The sequence below is a fragment of the Xenopus tropicalis genome, chromosome 1 (assembly GCF_000004195.4).
Source record: "Xenopus tropicalis strain Nigerian chromosome 1, UCB_Xtro_10.0, whole genome shotgun sequence".
In the NCBI taxonomy this organism is placed as follows: domain Eukaryota; kingdom Metazoa; phylum Chordata; class Amphibia; order Anura; family Pipidae; genus Xenopus; species Xenopus tropicalis.
Window position 1 is genome coordinate 41,576,933 of NC_030677.2, and position 17,318 is coordinate 41,594,250.

A 17,318-nucleotide genomic window follows, 5' to 3' on the forward strand; every position below is an offset into this window, starting at 1 on the left:
ATTAAGCATATTGCTAAGAAATTTTATCAACTCACTGTTTCTGATTTACAAAAGGACATACAAACCCCCCACACCCAAAAATCAGTGAGTAGCCTCTTTGAAATCTTTAAATACCTGCCACTCCTGTTGTTCAAATATTAATAAGAAGGTTGCAGCATTCCCTTCACAGCTTAAGATTCCTTCCACTTCTCTAACTCACTTTGCTCCCATCCTTAGGAATTTACTTTCGTTGTTAACTATTGATACAGGCAGTTCTTCTCAGCTCAGATTACTAAACACACCCTCAAGTCTAGCAGCCAATGAAGAGATGGCATTGCTGGTTCCCATAAAAACTCTGCTCTAGCTGTCTGCTCATATTTTTTTCCTAACCTCATCTCCTGAGCTCAGTTTAACTGTAATAATGCTTAATCCAAACAGGACTTTTTATTTTTAAGTAAGTCCTGCCGGTGTAAGCCTGCATTCTTCATTACATGAACTTTACAGTGCACATGTGCTGTTTGCAGATGTAAATGTCACTGATGATGATGACCGCCAGATGAAAACTGCGATTTGTTTAAGTGCTGGCAAATGGAGGGGATACATTCAGTACAAATGATGCCATTTGGGTGGGGAAAATGTGCCAAAATTATGGCAAGAAAATTTAGGATTTACATGGCCTTTAACCGAATTACACCAATGTACCTAAATAAATTCTTGGAAATAAAGTGACACTGTTGTGAGCTAATAAAAACACATATGAACACTTATCTTTGACTCACTTATTCTTCAACCTGCCTAATGCAATATTTGCCAACTTATTTCTTTATTATCTTTGTGCTGCACCAAACTTAAAACCTTTCAAGTCTTTCTCCAAAAGAAAGTGTACATATTCAGAATTCATGTAGCATTTTGGTTTTCACCTTCCATTTCACCTTCCGTGCATCGAGAATGTCTGCGTTTGGATCAAACAAAATCCCAGCAGACTTCAAAACAAATTTGAGATGCTCTAAGTATACAGTATAAAATTCCACAGGCAAGGTAAACACTGATAAGAAAAGATAGAGGAAAAAAGGAAGAACATTTTGATAATTGTTAAAATAAAATAAATATATGTTGGTATCTGTAAGTAATAGGGGTCAGTCTTTGCACCACATATAGCGGGGGGTATGAAAACTCCAAAAGGAACAGGAGAGAACATTTTACAGCTCTCATAAGAAAAAATTAAGTAGATTTATTCTCAAACAAGAGCCAGATGTGAAAATTGCATTTAGACAAATGCTTTATTTCTTCAAGTTATATACTGTACTCAGCAGTCAATGACTATTTAACAATACAGATGATTTCACATTTGAAAGAATTCTCCACTGCACATTCCAATCTGTTACACAGAATCAAGCATTTTAGCCGAGATGTTTAGGTACAGCAGAAGGGGAAGGTGATATAGTGGGAATTGCTTGTTTTGTCATTTTTAGATCTGTTTCTCAGCGATAACATTCCCATCAGATTGTTAGATGCCAAAAACCTGCAGTTCTTTTTATAGAGAAAGTAAGGAATGCAAAATAAGCTTTTATTTAAGCACATAAAGTAAATGTGAAGCATATTCTAAAAGTTAAACCTATGCCAGCTCGATAAACCCGTACAATATACATCATGAATGATTAAACAAAGTGCCATGCTGTGTGCCATTGTATTATTATTCTGTTCTTTCCGAAAATGACTTTTCCCCTAAAATAAACTAAAGAGAGTAGTTGATAAATGTGCAGCCTATAAGAAAACATGTAATCAACTGTATTTTGGTGTTTGTACAGAAATGGGACCTGTTATCCAGAATGCTTGGGACTTCCGGATAAAGTGTCTTTCCATTATTTGGATATCAATACCTCATTTAAACATTAAATAAACCTAAAAGGATTGTTTTGCTCCCCAAAATTATTAATTATAACTTAGTTGGGATCAAGTACAAGGTATGGTTCTATTATTGAGATTAAATCATTTTGAAAAACTTGAATTATTTGATTAAAATGGAGTCTATGGGAGATGGGCTTCCCATAATTTGGAGCTTTCTGGATAATAGGTTGCAAGATAACAGATCCCATACCTATATACTCATAAATTGTATTCCATATATTAGCACTCAATATGCAAAACAAAAGCAAGATATCTGTTATTTAACAGATATACCCCTACCTCAGACCACTGAGCACATCTGTGTTTGTCACCCAAACAGCGTTTTCGGTCTAGCGGGACTCCGTGATCCTGACAAATTCTTCTTTACAATCCATCCTGCAAGAGAACACACGAGGGACGTGATAGGAAGACTAGAACTAGGCAAACATTTAGGGCTGAATTGATGATCATAACTATTGCTATTTATTGATTTACATGTATTCTTATTAGAAATCCAATGGAACCAAATTGAAGCTGAACATACTCTAGGGGGCTGATTTACTTACCCACGAACGGGTCGAATGGAGTCCGATTGCGTTTTTTTCGTAATGATCGGTACTTTGCGATTTTTCGGATCCAATACGATTTTTGCGTAAAAACGCGAGTTTTCCTATCCATTACGAAAGTTGCGTAAAAAGTTGCGCATTTTGCGTAGCGTTAAAACTTACGCGAAAAGTTGCGCATTTTTCGTAGCGTTAAGTTTTAACGCTACGAAAAATGCGCAACTTTTCGCGTAAGTTTTAACGCTACGCAAAATGCGCAACTTTTAACGCAACTTTCGTAATGGATACGAAAAACTCGCGTTTTTACGCAAAAATCGTACAGAATCCGAAAAAATCGCAAAACATACGAAAAAGTCGCAAAATATTCGTTTTCAAGTCGGAACTTTTCCAATTCGGGTCGGATTCGTGGGTTAGTAAATCAGCCCCTAGGTGTCTATAGAGAACCATTATTGGTTTTTTCAGCTCTGGCTCCACCCTTAATGATATCAGACCATATTCCCAGCTAGGGTGATATGCTCTGCTGTTATATGATTGTCACACTGGGAGTAGACTTATAGGAGCAATAAGAGAGAAAGCGTAACGGACTACAGAGTTCAAAAATGATTCATCCATGATGAGGTATAATATTAACTGAAGCTAGAAATAACCTTTTAGAGAAAGCTCTCCAACAGGAATATTTATACACTCCTTTCTTAATAGCTAACAGATACAAAGAAACATTAATAAACATTTTTAACATTTCCTAGGTGTGTTCCCAGTTATAAACTACCTTCTGCTGCCATCTGTCTGCTTTCTGCCCCCATATACTACATATATTTCGGGTTGTTCTCTGTGTTGTATTCTTGACTATCCCAAATCATGTGTCCATAATTTTACCCTTTTTATTCAATACTCGGGTTGTATTTCTCAAAGTCTACAAAACTAAAATGTGGCTCTTCACCATTAAAGAAGTAAATTGCTTTAAGCCTTTTCATGCAATGAGTTTGTGATCCAAATTTGCAGAGTAAAAGATTTATTCATGCTGCATGTAAATGGATTAATATGAGTGTCCTCTGCAAAACCTCTTTGAGTCACAAACAGAATGCACTAAATACAAAAACTGGAGTTTGGATAGTTGGTTTCTGAGGGATAAATATGTATTAAGTCCCTTAAACCAAATTCAACAGTATTTAATGGATTCTTCTTCCTTCTTGCACTTTCTGTATTTATAAAGAACCCTAATAAGCAATAATTTGCTGAAAAATTGTTACCACTAGATTGGGAAGCCACCATCCAAAACTCATGTAATTTTTGGAATGAATTAATTATTTAACAAGATCTATTTTTACAAATGGATTACATGCTGGAGAAAGAATCATCAATATAGCTTTTGATTGCTGTGCCTATGGATTTGTATATGAAAATCTACAGGGTATGGACTTCCTTCCCAGCCTGTACTATTATTGCATTGCTTTAAAGGAATAGTAACACCAAAAAATGAAAGTGTTTTAAAGTAATGGAAATATAATGTACTGTTGCCCTGCGCTGGTAAAACTGGGGTGTTTGCTTCAGGAACACTAATATAGTTTATATAAATAAGCAGCTGTGTAGCCATGTAGGCAGCCAATCAAGCTGGAATAAAGGAGAAAAGGCACAGGTTACATAGCAGATAACAGATAAGACACTATTGTATTCTACAGGGTTTATCTGTTAGCTTCTGTATAACCTGTGCCTTTTCTTCTTTTGAATGGCTGCCCCCATGGCTACACACCAGGGTTTATATAAACTCTAGCAATGTTTCTGAAGCAAACACAAAACTTTTACCAGAGCAGGGCAACAGTACATTATAGTTTAATTTCTTTAACATATATACATTTTTTGGTGTTACTGTTCCTTTAATGTACAGGTCATGATTTTTGTGATGTAGTATTTCTTACTAAATTTCACTGTATACATTACAAATAATTCATTTTACCAAAATTTTATTCTTGAGCCAATAAAATGTATTTTGTATAGCTGTAATACTGGTGGGTTGGCAGCCATCTCGGTACATTGTGCCTGATCTCAAGCTTTCAGAATGAGCCAGCACTACACAATAGAACTGCTTTCAGATAAGCTATTGTTTTTCCTAATTAATGTAGGGGAAGCATGGGAGCAGTTTAGCAATACAGGTGTCAGGGAGCTGTTATCTTGCCATTTTCTTATTGTTCTGTTGATCGGCTGGGGGAGGGGGAAGGGTGGGGAATCCAACATGCAGCAAAGCTGTAAATAAAAAGTGACTGAAGATTATCAGAGCACAAGTCACATGGCTGAGGACACCTGGAAAACTAAGAATATGACTAACCCCACATGACATTTCAAAATTAAATATAAAAAAATCTGTTTGCTCTTTTGAAAAATGAATTGCAATGTAAGATTTTGCGAGTGCTATTAACTGATGTGTTTTGTTAAAAAACAAAACAAAACATGTTTTCCCATAACAGAATGCCTTGAAAATGTAAAAATACTGTAAGCATAATTACGTCTGATTTCCATTCAGATATATAATTCACACTTGAAACTCTACATTAGGAATACTAAAAGGTAAGGCCTGAGGTATAAGTGGAAACCCTTGGAAGTATAGTCCAAGTCCAAAGATTCCATTAAAGAGACATGAACATCAGTATATGAGAGGGCTTCTTAAGCATTCAACTAAATTTATTGCTAATTTGCATGTCTAAAATTTCAGTTTTTTCTATAAAAATACAAACATGATTTATATAACCAGTCTCCTTTGTATCAGTGGTGGCAGCTTGTAGGGCTGTAAGCTATTTAAAATACAATGGGGTTATGTAATAAAAGGCACTAAGTTTGCCCAGGAGTAGTAACCAATAGAAACCAATCAGCAGGTAGAATTTACTACATCACCTGTCATCTCATTGGTTGTTATGGGTTACTGCTACTGGGCAAACTTATTGCTTTTTTATTACATATGGGGGAATGGCTTTAAATGCTGATAAGCAAGAGAGAGACTTTATTCATGGTTCTCCTAAGGATTCAAGCCTTTCTAATACAAAATAATACTGGATAAACAGATGTTACGTACATCTCGTTTCCATTTTTAGGGCCACACTTTTAAAGATAATGTAAAAATTGCAGTTAGAATACACTAAACATCTTCATTCTATGGCCATGCTACACTGGATAAAGTAGTTATGAAGCTATAAATGATGTGATGTGTAACAAAGAGTAAAACTGTGGTGTTAGCTTCAAAAAGCTAGTGGTTGCCCATAGGCCAATGTGTGGGCAGCACTGTCTATGTTTAGTGTGCTCCAGGGTGATGTAAGTGCTTACTGGGCATGCTCAAAGGCTTATCAACACACATATCAGTAAACTTGCAAGTGTTGGGTGGTGTTGAAGAGATATTGAGGTCTTCTCTGTCACTTGTTTCTGTACTTTCTGGTCTATTTTAAATAATCTTGCCTATAACCTTTGTGAGGATTTAGTTCTTTATTAAAATGAAGAAAAAAATTTCAATAGAAATGCATTGCCACCTTTTACTGAAATAGAAGCTTAGAAGAGGAATAAAGCAAATGTTGCCCTCCTCGTCCCAGATGCACCATTTTAGCAAAATAAGCAGATTGTGAAGTATTCCATTCAAAGCGTTAAACAGAACATGTTTAAAAGCATGCTCAGGAATTGTGTATTAGAAGAATACATTTAGATATGAAATGTTAATGAAGTAAATGCATTCACCAGTAAATTGCATATAAAATGATAATAGGCAAAAACATAAAAATGGTAATGGTGGAGTTTAATGCATGATAGATCTGCAGTTCTAGTTGTGTTGAGCCTTTTTGGATTTAGTAAACCTTGAAAGTGAAAGAATATACTCATGGCAGCATATTTAAACAGATTATTATGATTAAACCTTCAGATTACAGTGATTATTGCCAGTAAAGCATTATAAATAAATGAGTGAGCGCATTTTGAAAAATCACTTTTAAAATGTTTTTGACTTGTCTTGGGTGTATTTAATACCATTAGGTTATATGCATCCAAAATGATAAAGAATGACTTTTCAATGTCCCAGTATGCGTGTAGCATGATTTTTGTCTTATACAGTATAGGAATGCTTGGGACCTGGGTTTTCTGTTTAAGGGATCTTTACATAATATGGATCTTCATACTTTAGCTCTACTAAAAAAACATTTAAACATCAAATAAACCCAATAGGATTCTTCTTCAATAACGATGAACAAATCTGTCCTATTTCGCTTCGCTGAAAAATTTGCGAAACAACAGGAAAATTATCCAAACTGCAGAAAATCCACGAAGCGTGTTTGTAGCCTATTTTTGATGTGACCACGCCTATTTTTGCCACAACCATGCCTATTTTGACACAACCACAAATTTTTTACTTGACCATGTCTATTTTTGCTGCGACTGTGCCCATATTGACTCGATTGCGACTTTTTTGACGTGCGACAAATTTTTTCACAGCAAATTTACGCAGAAGTTTTGCAAAACAATTTCGGCAACGGCAAAATGTGGAAATTCGCAGTGAATCCATGCCTGGAGAAAAAATTCGCTATTTTTCAACCAATATGGTTTTATGCAGTTTACGAAAGCCATATACGTGCAGATTATCTTTATGTCCACTCTCCGACAACCTATTAGATAGATATCTGTCTAAAAAATTCAAGATATGTAGGGAACAGGTTTAAAAATTCCATTGGGATAAGGCCTGCATTGACTCAATAACTTTACTAAATGAAACAACAACAGATACCGGTGTGGAATCCATTATCGTTAATGTTATCGTTTTGAATTATGGGAAGGCCATTTCCCATAGACTCCATAAAACCCCAGGTTCCAAACATTCTGGATAACACTTTTTGCAGTATTGTTTTATACCAGATTCAGTTTGGCTGCCCTCATTCACCTTACACCAAATACTGTTCTCAAGTATTCAAGTCAATTTTACATTAGGAAATCTCTTAATTTTTTTTCTTAGCAATATCAATTTTGAGCTAATACTTTTTGTGATATATGAGAAAGCATGGTGTTCTCTCCACTGTTTTATTGATTGTACACTGTGTACCAGTTGAATTAGGTCTGTAACTTTTCAGTTTTATTCAGATCACTGATACAGGCTTAAATATTCTGTCTGTATTTTGCACAGATAAGTGTACTTATCCTTTAGAGATATGTGGAATTATTTAATTAGTTTTTTTCATACAAGCAGGGTTACCATTTAAGTTTGCACCATTGTGAGTCTGGAAGCCTCTTGTACTTTGTCTTTATACATATGATGCACTGTTCATATGATGAACTTTTGTGTATTCGTAATAATAGATTTATGACTTGCTTATCACTGGTAAACGCACAAGTACTGGAGCACAAAGGGGTCCAAATTTGCAAACTACTCTCTGTGCTTTGTGCTGGAAATAATCCAGTGTTAAGCACAGAATGGAGCTTATACAGACACAAGGGAGCTCTGTACTTAAACACCTGCATGCAAGAAGTATGAACAATGCTCCTTTGCACCGGGTATTATTACAAAGCAACATTTTTTCCAGGTTTCGACATGAAAAATGCCCATAGACTCCAATGCCACAAAAACAAGATGTGTGGTAAAAACAAACACCCATTGACAATGTATTTTACTCATTTTTGTTGTTTCTCTGATTTTTTGGCAAAGCAAAATGGGACAGATTTGCTCATTATTAAATACCACTTCTGCTATGTATGAACAAGGCAAAGGAACACCCATGTCCCAGAAATGTGCTGTCTGAATGCTATGTAGTACCAGTAGGGCTAAATATAGTGCGTTTTTGTACGAGAGCACAAAAAAGTTGCGTCTATAAGCGGCACATGGAAATCCCCCAATTTATATATACTATATATCCATATTCTCTTATAGGAGGTGAGGATCAGTGTAAATTACCTTTACTGCTCCTAACTAGTGAATCTGCCCTGTTTCTCTTCGCCGGAAAACTTGCGAATCTTTCAAAAGATTTGCGAAATGGCAAAAAAATGAGTGAAACAGGCAAAATGGTGTGCATACCAAAAAACTCAAAAAACTGTTGCATGTGTCAAAAAAATTGTTGTGCCCGTAATTTTTTTGACGTGTGTGCCAATTTTTTGACCATGCATGTTGCCATGCCCAGGCCCTTGTGCTGTGTTTCAGAGTGCAGAGACCTGTGGGTGCCTCCTAAATAAAAAACTGCCTGTGTCCAGTAGCTCTGTATTCAAGAGGGGTGGAATGTACTTTACTGATGCAAATTTATTTTGCAAAGCTGTGGTGAAAATTCACCATGACATGCTGCTTAGACATGCTGTATAAAACAACTGGGCTTTTAAAAAAAAAAAAAAAAAGTTTTGCTGCTCATCCGAGTGCCTTCTTCAGTTAAACTGAGTGGTTGGGAATTCCCTGGCATTTAAACCCATAAGGGTTGAACAGTGACATACGACCAATCATAATTGTTCTATTAAACTTATTCAGTTTGGTGTTGGCTGAAAACTCACAGATGTGTGAAAGTGTGATCCAATCACAATGGTCCCATGATTATTATTGAGGCAGGTGTTAATCTTTCAAGGTACATGACTAAAAGTGTGAATTATAGGGGTAAGGATGCAAAAGCGGCATTGTATGGTGTTGACAAGCTGTTTTGCAGGCCCCTCTTCTAGGGGTGGTTTTTGCAGTTTGGCATAAATGGCATCCTTCACACCTCTTTTGAACCTTGGCTTGGTCCACAATATGCACAAAAGGAGTGTTCTTTTCTGTGAGATGTAGATAAGAGTAGAGGACTTAGCCCTTCTATGTTGGGCCATTCTCTCGGATAAATGGTGTAATGTTTTCAAGTAAACTCCAGTCCAGTTGCTTTAGAATTAATTCTACAAGATACTGAATATCATGACCTGGAAGTATGAAACTGTTCACAGACAACAAATCAACAACATACTGTATATATATATATATATATATATATATATATATATATATATATATAAAATATATTATAATGGATAATATTTTAGTGTGCAGTTAATAGTTGTGACTATTTAGCTTTAAATTCACCTTAACAAAATATATTGCTCTAACACAGTAATGTAGTCGCATATTCATTCAGAAAAAATCTCCACTGACCAAACCTTAAGATAAGTTTGACTTAAATCTCTAATAACACAATGTCACCCAAATCTGAATGCTAATTATCTGTTGCTATGGATACACATCAAGATAGCACATTCTAGATATAGTCCTCCAGCAGTCCTGCATTTTAGAATAGAATCCATGGATTTTGTCAAAGGATAATTTTGGCAAGATTGCTAAAAATATACATTTACCTGTAGGCCTTGAATGACATAATCAAACATTCTCTCCATCAAATGTATTCAGCATGAATAGTTTAGAATTGGATTTTTATGCTGTTTCCATATTTTAATGCCAGAGAAGGAAACTTTTTTTTTTTAATAGATGCGTATGCTGTTTTATAAATACAGATGCAGTGCTATACTAACTCCATTGCTTAGAACTGACATACTTTATGTCTTTAGTCAACTATATTATTGTTTCAGAGCTGTCTAAATCTTTCAGACTTCAGTACTCAAATAATAACATTTCCTTTTCAAATCTTATTTCATGTCCAATCGCAAAGCAAGTCTATTGGACTCAATAAATCTCCTCAATATAAGTTCTGCAAATCAGCAGCCTTTGCGTCTATGTTCCCATTGTATTTTTTTATTCTAGATAAGTTAAGCAATATGTAACAATTACCATGATACATTCTCAACTGCTTATACGCAAATCATTTTATGTATGCATAGCTGCAAATTTATCAAGGGTCGAATATAATACTACATCATTACTACAGCATATTCTGCAGTGCTGTTCAATCAATAGGCATATACAATAAACATACAAAGCAGCAAACAACCGATACAAGAGGTAAACAGGGCACTGCCCAATAAAGCTTACAGTCTATCCACTATTTATTGTGGCCAGAGGATGGACATTGTATGCTGAGATACTATTATTTTTTGTATTTTACTTATCTTATGAGGGTTTATTAATAAATCTTTACCTCACTATATATGCATGTTTATGGAGGCCATTGTGTAAAAGTCAATGGCAGATGTTCCTTTCCTGAAAGAACCTTCTTTTGCCTGAAAAATTTTGACATTTCAGATTCTTGGCACTGGTTTTTGTGTGACAATTCAAAAATTTTAGTTTTCAAGGGCAACTTTTTCCTGCACTGACTTTTTTAGTTTAGAAAGTATTCTATCTGGCTACCATGCAATCTGTAAGGACAAAGAGGATAGCCAACGAGGTTCCAACCTATAAAAAATGACCAGAGCTTTTTAATAAGGATCACTATATGGGTTTTACCTTGACATAGAAGACACAAAGAATGGGCAGACATCCATGTGGTTGTTGCACCTCCACATCGCACCTTTATTGGTGGTCTTGTGCCTTTAAACATGGGTGGTGGTCTGGACAATCGCTCTCTTACTTAAAAGCAGCAAGTTGGAGAGGATTGAGCCTTTGTTTTGGTCCTGGCAATCCAATAAAAGTGAATGGAAGAATAAAGCCCTGTGAGACCAGTCTCTTGGTCAGGAGAGCTTTATCCCTATGATATAAGTGTTCTCTCTGTGAAAACAACTTTTTTTTTATCCTGGATGGAAATATCTGGAAATTCTGTTATTTGTTAGGATTATGCCCGAACTTAAATATTACACTTACCCTCAACTTTTGCAGCAATTTCATGGAAACTTACTCTACCTTGTAGATTGTAAGCTCTTTTGGGCAGGGCCCTCTTCACCTCTTGTATCGGTTATTGATTGCTTTTATATGTTACTCTGTATGTCCAGTGTATGAAAACCACTTATTGTACAGCGCTGCAGAATATGTTGGAGCTTTATAAATAAATGTTAATAATAATAATAATAATAATACATTTGATTTAGTCTAAAACAATTGTAGAACCTGCTTTGTTATTCATTTGACTGTGTTGGCTCTCTGGAAAACATTACTTTATGACAGGGATTCTAAATATATACTTAAGATCAAAGCAAGTACCGCACAAGACCTGAAATGCTCATTTCCATTTACCATCTTGCTGCCTGAAGACGATTGAAGTAAAAAAAGATAATAAAGCTGAGGAGATGAAAACAAATCTAATAGAACATAAAAAAAATAAAAAAAAATATATATATAAAATATATAAATATGTATAGCAACATATAATTAATCAGTGTAAAAAAATAACTGGCATTATGAATGGGGAGGCAAATTATATGTTGGCAGTATTCTATTATAGGTTAAGAATTATTTCTACCGAATGAAGACATTTATAACTGTTTGAGGTAAACCTCTTTTGGGTTTCTGCAGAACTCTTTGGGGCTCTTGGAACCCCTTACTCTTCATAGCTAGAGAAAACAGACAGTAATTTGTGTTCTAATATCAACTTTGCTTAGGTGACCACCAGGTTAACCTTTCTGCTCGAGATATATCCTTCTCTGTACTTTCCCAGTTTTTTCATTTTTCTGCCATTTACAAATGGTTATAGGGCTTTATGAAACAGGTGTAAATGTGATTGCACAAGTGCAACTTGATGGGGAACCCTGAAGCTACCCCACTACCATAAATTGGGTGGTAATTCGAGGGTTCCTATATTGGGTTGAGTCAATAGACACAACAAACTTACACCAAAACAATCACTCCAGAAATTACACCTTCCATACTCTGATAATTATGACTGCTACACAACGATTTGCATTCATTTTAACACAATGGACACAATAGTGATGGGCACAAATTTGCACATGGCCATAATGACTTTGGAAATTGTGTGGAAAAAAACCCTACATTGTGGATAAAAACAAGCCAATTTCCCCCAAAAAATTGTACTTTGCACACTACGTTGTCTTCGTAAATGACCCTTAAATTTAATTATTTTCATAATGTTGAACAAATACTTTAGTAAGATGTCATCAGTCAGACAGTTCTGCACTGAAAATACCAAAAATGAGTAAATCTAATCCTTAGACAATTCTTTGACATTTAAAATAGCACAGAAGTGAAAGTGTTAGCTATTTTTTACACACAGTATACTACAAAAAAGGTCTCTGGTAATCCTGTAATGTGGATTACACTTGTAATGTTCATAATAAAATATGAGTGATAAAGTCAGCTTTAAAATAATTTTGGACCAAGTCATTCTTTAATTCCATGTTAAGGAGATTTATTATATCACTATGGAAGGCATAAACGGCTTCTACCATTCTGTCTTGTAATGATGAACATGTTGTAACAGAAATACTGTATGCAATTTTAAAACCTGTCATCTCCTTAATAGATAATATCCATTCTTGTATATTATTAACATTAATAATAAAACATCTAGAACATTTGTCTTCTATGCCTTCTCTGCGGATCTGCAGTGTTACAGTTCTTAGGTATGAATAACTACTCATATGAGACAGACAGCATGACGGCTGGTTATTTTGCACAAGAGCACATTTATGTAAATATGTGGAACGGGGCTACATGATTTACCGATACCATAAAATTCTGACAATTTGATACATGTGGTCTATGAGACAAGGCTTAGCACTTTCCTCATTTACTATGTTATTTAATGATGAATTTCATCAGCTAAACTTCAGAACCTCCTGAGAAAATGTTACATCATTATCCAGTCAGCATTAACATAAAAAGAAGTAAGGTTAGAGAGTCATGAGGGAACGGAAGACATTCCTTTTAGAGAACAAAAATCAAATTTTACCTTTATATTAACCTTTTCAAACATAAAATGTAATGTAGCTGTATTTAAATGCAAGTGAAACCATTTGTAGGTGCAACGTATAATTTGGGTCTAAGTTTTCCCACATTAACATGATCTCCATTTTTAAGGATCATGGGGTAAGAAGCCGTTGTCTTCAGAGTCACTAAATGGAAATAAAGTTATCAAGAGCCAAGAGGAAGCTCAAGAATGAGTCCCAAAGAACACAACTAGAGCGACGAGTCAAAATACAAGGGAGCTTAAAACGGTCAAAAGCAGCTAATCAAATATATGCCGAATCACATGGTAAGCAGATGGGTAAATGAATTGACTGCTATAAATCTGTTACTATCACCAGTCTATACACAACACAGCAAGCAGGCAGGCACCATTTTGTGGGCACTGTTAGTGTGGCAAGTTTTGTATTCAGCCAAAATCTTGTTTCTGTGCCAGAATGGGGGACCTGATGCCCATGCCCATGCACAATTAGATAGTAAGGGGGGAGGGGGGATGTGGGGAGGGCAATAACATCTAGGAAGGGCCAAATGGAAAGTAAAAGTGTCTGCCTAAGGCATACAGGTGGGGCAAGCAATATATGACAGCTGGGATTCTTAAATGCCTTTATAATAAGTTTGGATGTGTTAATAAAAAATGAATTTGGGTTTCATGTTTATTTTGAAAAGGACTTTTATTATACAGCTTTTTAGGTCCCCTTTAAGGATCAAATGTGCAATTACACTGACCTGTGCCCAGTTACAGAAATGGAAAGTGATTTACCAGGGTAGTGCCAACCCTGATTTAAACTTAATAGATAAACAATCCATGTGCCATTGCCCTTAAGCAGACACCCATTAAAATACAATTCCAAGAGTGAGACATAATTGTCAACCACTATTTTTTTCCCCAAGACTTTTTCTTTAAAGAACATAACAAAATAAACTTTTCCCTCTTTTCTGTAGAAATGCAGCCAGTCCAAAACCCGAGGTATAGCACATAGTACGGAGGACTGAGGGGCTAAGTAAAAGGGTGCAAGATGCCAGATACGATACTGACTACATAATCAACCCTACCAGCACTAGTGTAGCGTTAATAGGTTATGCATCTGTGGAAATTAGAAGTGATGAGCGAATCTGTCACGTTTCACTTCGCTGAAAAATCAGCGAAACTGCTCAAAGATTTGTGAAACTGCTGAAAAATGTGCAAAACCCATTGAAATCAATAGGCGACAAATTTTACAGGCAACAAATTTGACGCAGGTGACATTTTTATGGGCAGCATTTTTTTTTTTTACTCCAAATGCATTAAAGTCAATGGGCATTTTTTGTATCAGCAACATTTTTGTCTCGTTGACATTTTGTCTCCATTGCCAAAAAATTGACGCATCACCAAAAATTTGTTGATGCCGAAATGCAGAATTTCGCTGCATATCCATGCCTCATCACTTACTGTTCATCACTAGTGATGAGCGAGTCTGTCCCATTGCGCTTCATCATAAAATTCGCAAAACGGCAAAAAATTCGAGAAACACATTTGTTGCACAATTTTTTTTGTCGCCCGTTTTTTTGTTGTCCACATTTATTTTTGCCACCCGTGTCAATTTTTTTTTGTCGCCCACGTTTTTTGATGCATCTGCGCCCTTTTTTGCCACCACCGCACCTGATTTGACACGACCGCACCCAATTTGACGTGCACCAAAAAAATTCTGCGCAAGGATTTTTTCTGCGGCTCATTTTTACTGAACTTTCGCGAAACAATTCCCCAATGGCGAAATGCAGAAATTCCCTGCAAATCCATGCCTGGTGAAAAAATTCGCTCATCACTATTCATCACTTGAAATTAGTAATCTTTCACTGATTACCCAACAACAGGTCACACTTGCTATTGCATGATACTGTTGCTCATACAAATAAAACATTGCAGCTGACACCTTGTTCAGAAAGTGCAATTAACATGCATTATGATGTAAGGTGCAAGTACAGAGGAGCACAAATTGATGCAAGTGAAGAGGAATAAATGCATGAAGTTTTAAATACATTTTTGCACTTGCATCAGTATATCAGCCATAGAAACCATTGCAAAGAGCTGATTGCACCATTTATAGTGGTGTGTATTTTTTATGGTAGCGTAACTCTGAAAATAAAGCCATTATTTTTCACCCCACCCTGAACTAAAATGTCTTTCTGGTTTTACAGTTGGCTGCAAATACTCCAAAATAAATTATACAACTTTTTAAGTATTTTTGATATTACATGTATACATATACACGGCATATCATAGAGTTAAAACATTTATGGCTATTGAATAGGGATGAGTGAAAATTTGCAAAATACTTGGAAGTCAATGGTCATTTTTTTCAATACTTTTTTACAACAAAAATACTTTGGATTCAATAGTAGTTTTTTTGTTTGTGTGTTTTTTCTCAGTGAAATTTTGCTGTGGTTTCAAAAAAACCTTCTCTCTACTGGTATGTTCATAAACAGTCGTATACAGTATTGTACATATTGTTTCAGGCTACAATTGCAAACTCTTTAAGAGATTTTTGGCTTTATGGTTTTTAGCAGTAAGTTTCAGGCATTTACTGCGTCGTTTTCTTGTCATTTTATCTTATGCCCAGAGGAAATCAAGTTCCTTAAACAATCGCCCTCCCCCCAAAAAAGGCAACGGCTTCTTTTAATCTTAGGTAATTCTTTATTATACTGTACAAGTTCCAGCTGAAATATCAAATGGGATAATTGCAGAGCTTTCATGACTGATCAAAACCCTCAGTCCATATTCATGCTGTAGCTAATGCAGCCAATGTTATTTCATGGTGGAACATAAGGGTAAAAAGTCAGAAAAATGTTTATTGATATTTCCCATAAATGACAAAAAGTTTAGAGGTTGCGACTTTCTGTACAAAAATGCAATTTCATTTACCACTTAACACTCTTAAAAAGGACATCTGTAGTTAATGTACGTCACTCAGAAACCCAGTGGCAATGTGCCCAACTTTCTCCTGCAATTTTATAGAGCTGTTTCTGTGGTTAAATTGCTAAGCTTGCAATAAAAAAATGCCATCATTTTTGAAACTCCTTTGTTTCATTTTATGCTTTTGAATTATTTAATAGGGTTGTGATCCATTCTCTTGGTAATATCCCATCTTGAAAAGGATATTATCTTACTTGACAACCCACTTGATAAAGTGGCATTGCTTTTTATCTCAAAGTAAGTCTCCTGCCAAGGAGGAACACCAGCACTTCCTCCGAGACATGTATTGCTTTTATGTGTTACAGGACAAGCTATCAAATTTTATATCTGATATGGATTTAGTCAATGTACATGAATAAATATTCATGTTTGTGTATTTGTTTGTGCAACTTTAAGTTATAAAAGGTTTGTTATTTGGGTAATGTGATTTCTGGCTCTAAGGGTAGTAATAAATCATCTCTTGGATGAATATTGGGTTGGACAAGGCGGTCAAACATTCCATTCATTATTTATTTCATTTCAGCCATCCATGTTGTTCATTCTGAGTGATCAACTCTTGTGCGATTATTTGCAAGCCAGCATAAATGGTATATCTTCTGAGGTATGCAGTTTGGATGGCATGTAGAAGAAAGTAATAAATTATTCATTGTTATATACATATTGCTGACATTGTCTGTACAAGGTTTATCTTACATCTTACATGAGTGGGATCATCCATTTTATTACATAACTCACATTCATATTTCATGGATGTAAAAATTACGATAAATCACTATATATAAAAAACTGTAAAAAAAAACTTAAATGCATCGTAAGTCATATTCTACTCATCATTTGTAATGGGTCTACAAAACTCTCAAAAAGATTAGAAAAACTTGAACAAAAATCTCTTACATTTCGGGGCACATTTACTAATCCACGAATCCGTAAATTCTCGCGACTTTTTCATAGCTTGCGCGAATTGTCACGACTTTTTCATGCCCGTTACGATTTGCTCGTATATTGTCGCAACTTTTTCGTATTGAGCACTCATAAACGGCGGGCAAAACTTTCAGACTTTGCATGATTTTGGAAGCCTCCCATAGGACTCAATGGCACTCTGCAGCTCCAACCTGGCCCAAGGAAAGTCTCCCATAGGGCTCAATGGCACTCTGCAGCTCCAACCTGGCCCAAG

General features: G+C 35.6%; 1 protein-coding gene across 1 annotated transcript in view; it reads right to left on the reverse strand.

The window, feature by feature from the left end:
* Positions 1–17,318, reverse strand: part of sgcz (sarcoglycan zeta) — a 390,798-nt gene that overhangs the window by 221,153 nt on the left and 152,327 nt on the right. Inside the window, exon 2 of the mRNA XM_018095591.2 lies at positions 2,167–2,262. The gene's annotated coding sequence lies outside the window, so the exon portion shown is untranslated. The remainder of the gene's footprint in view (positions 1–2,166; positions 2,263–17,318) is intronic.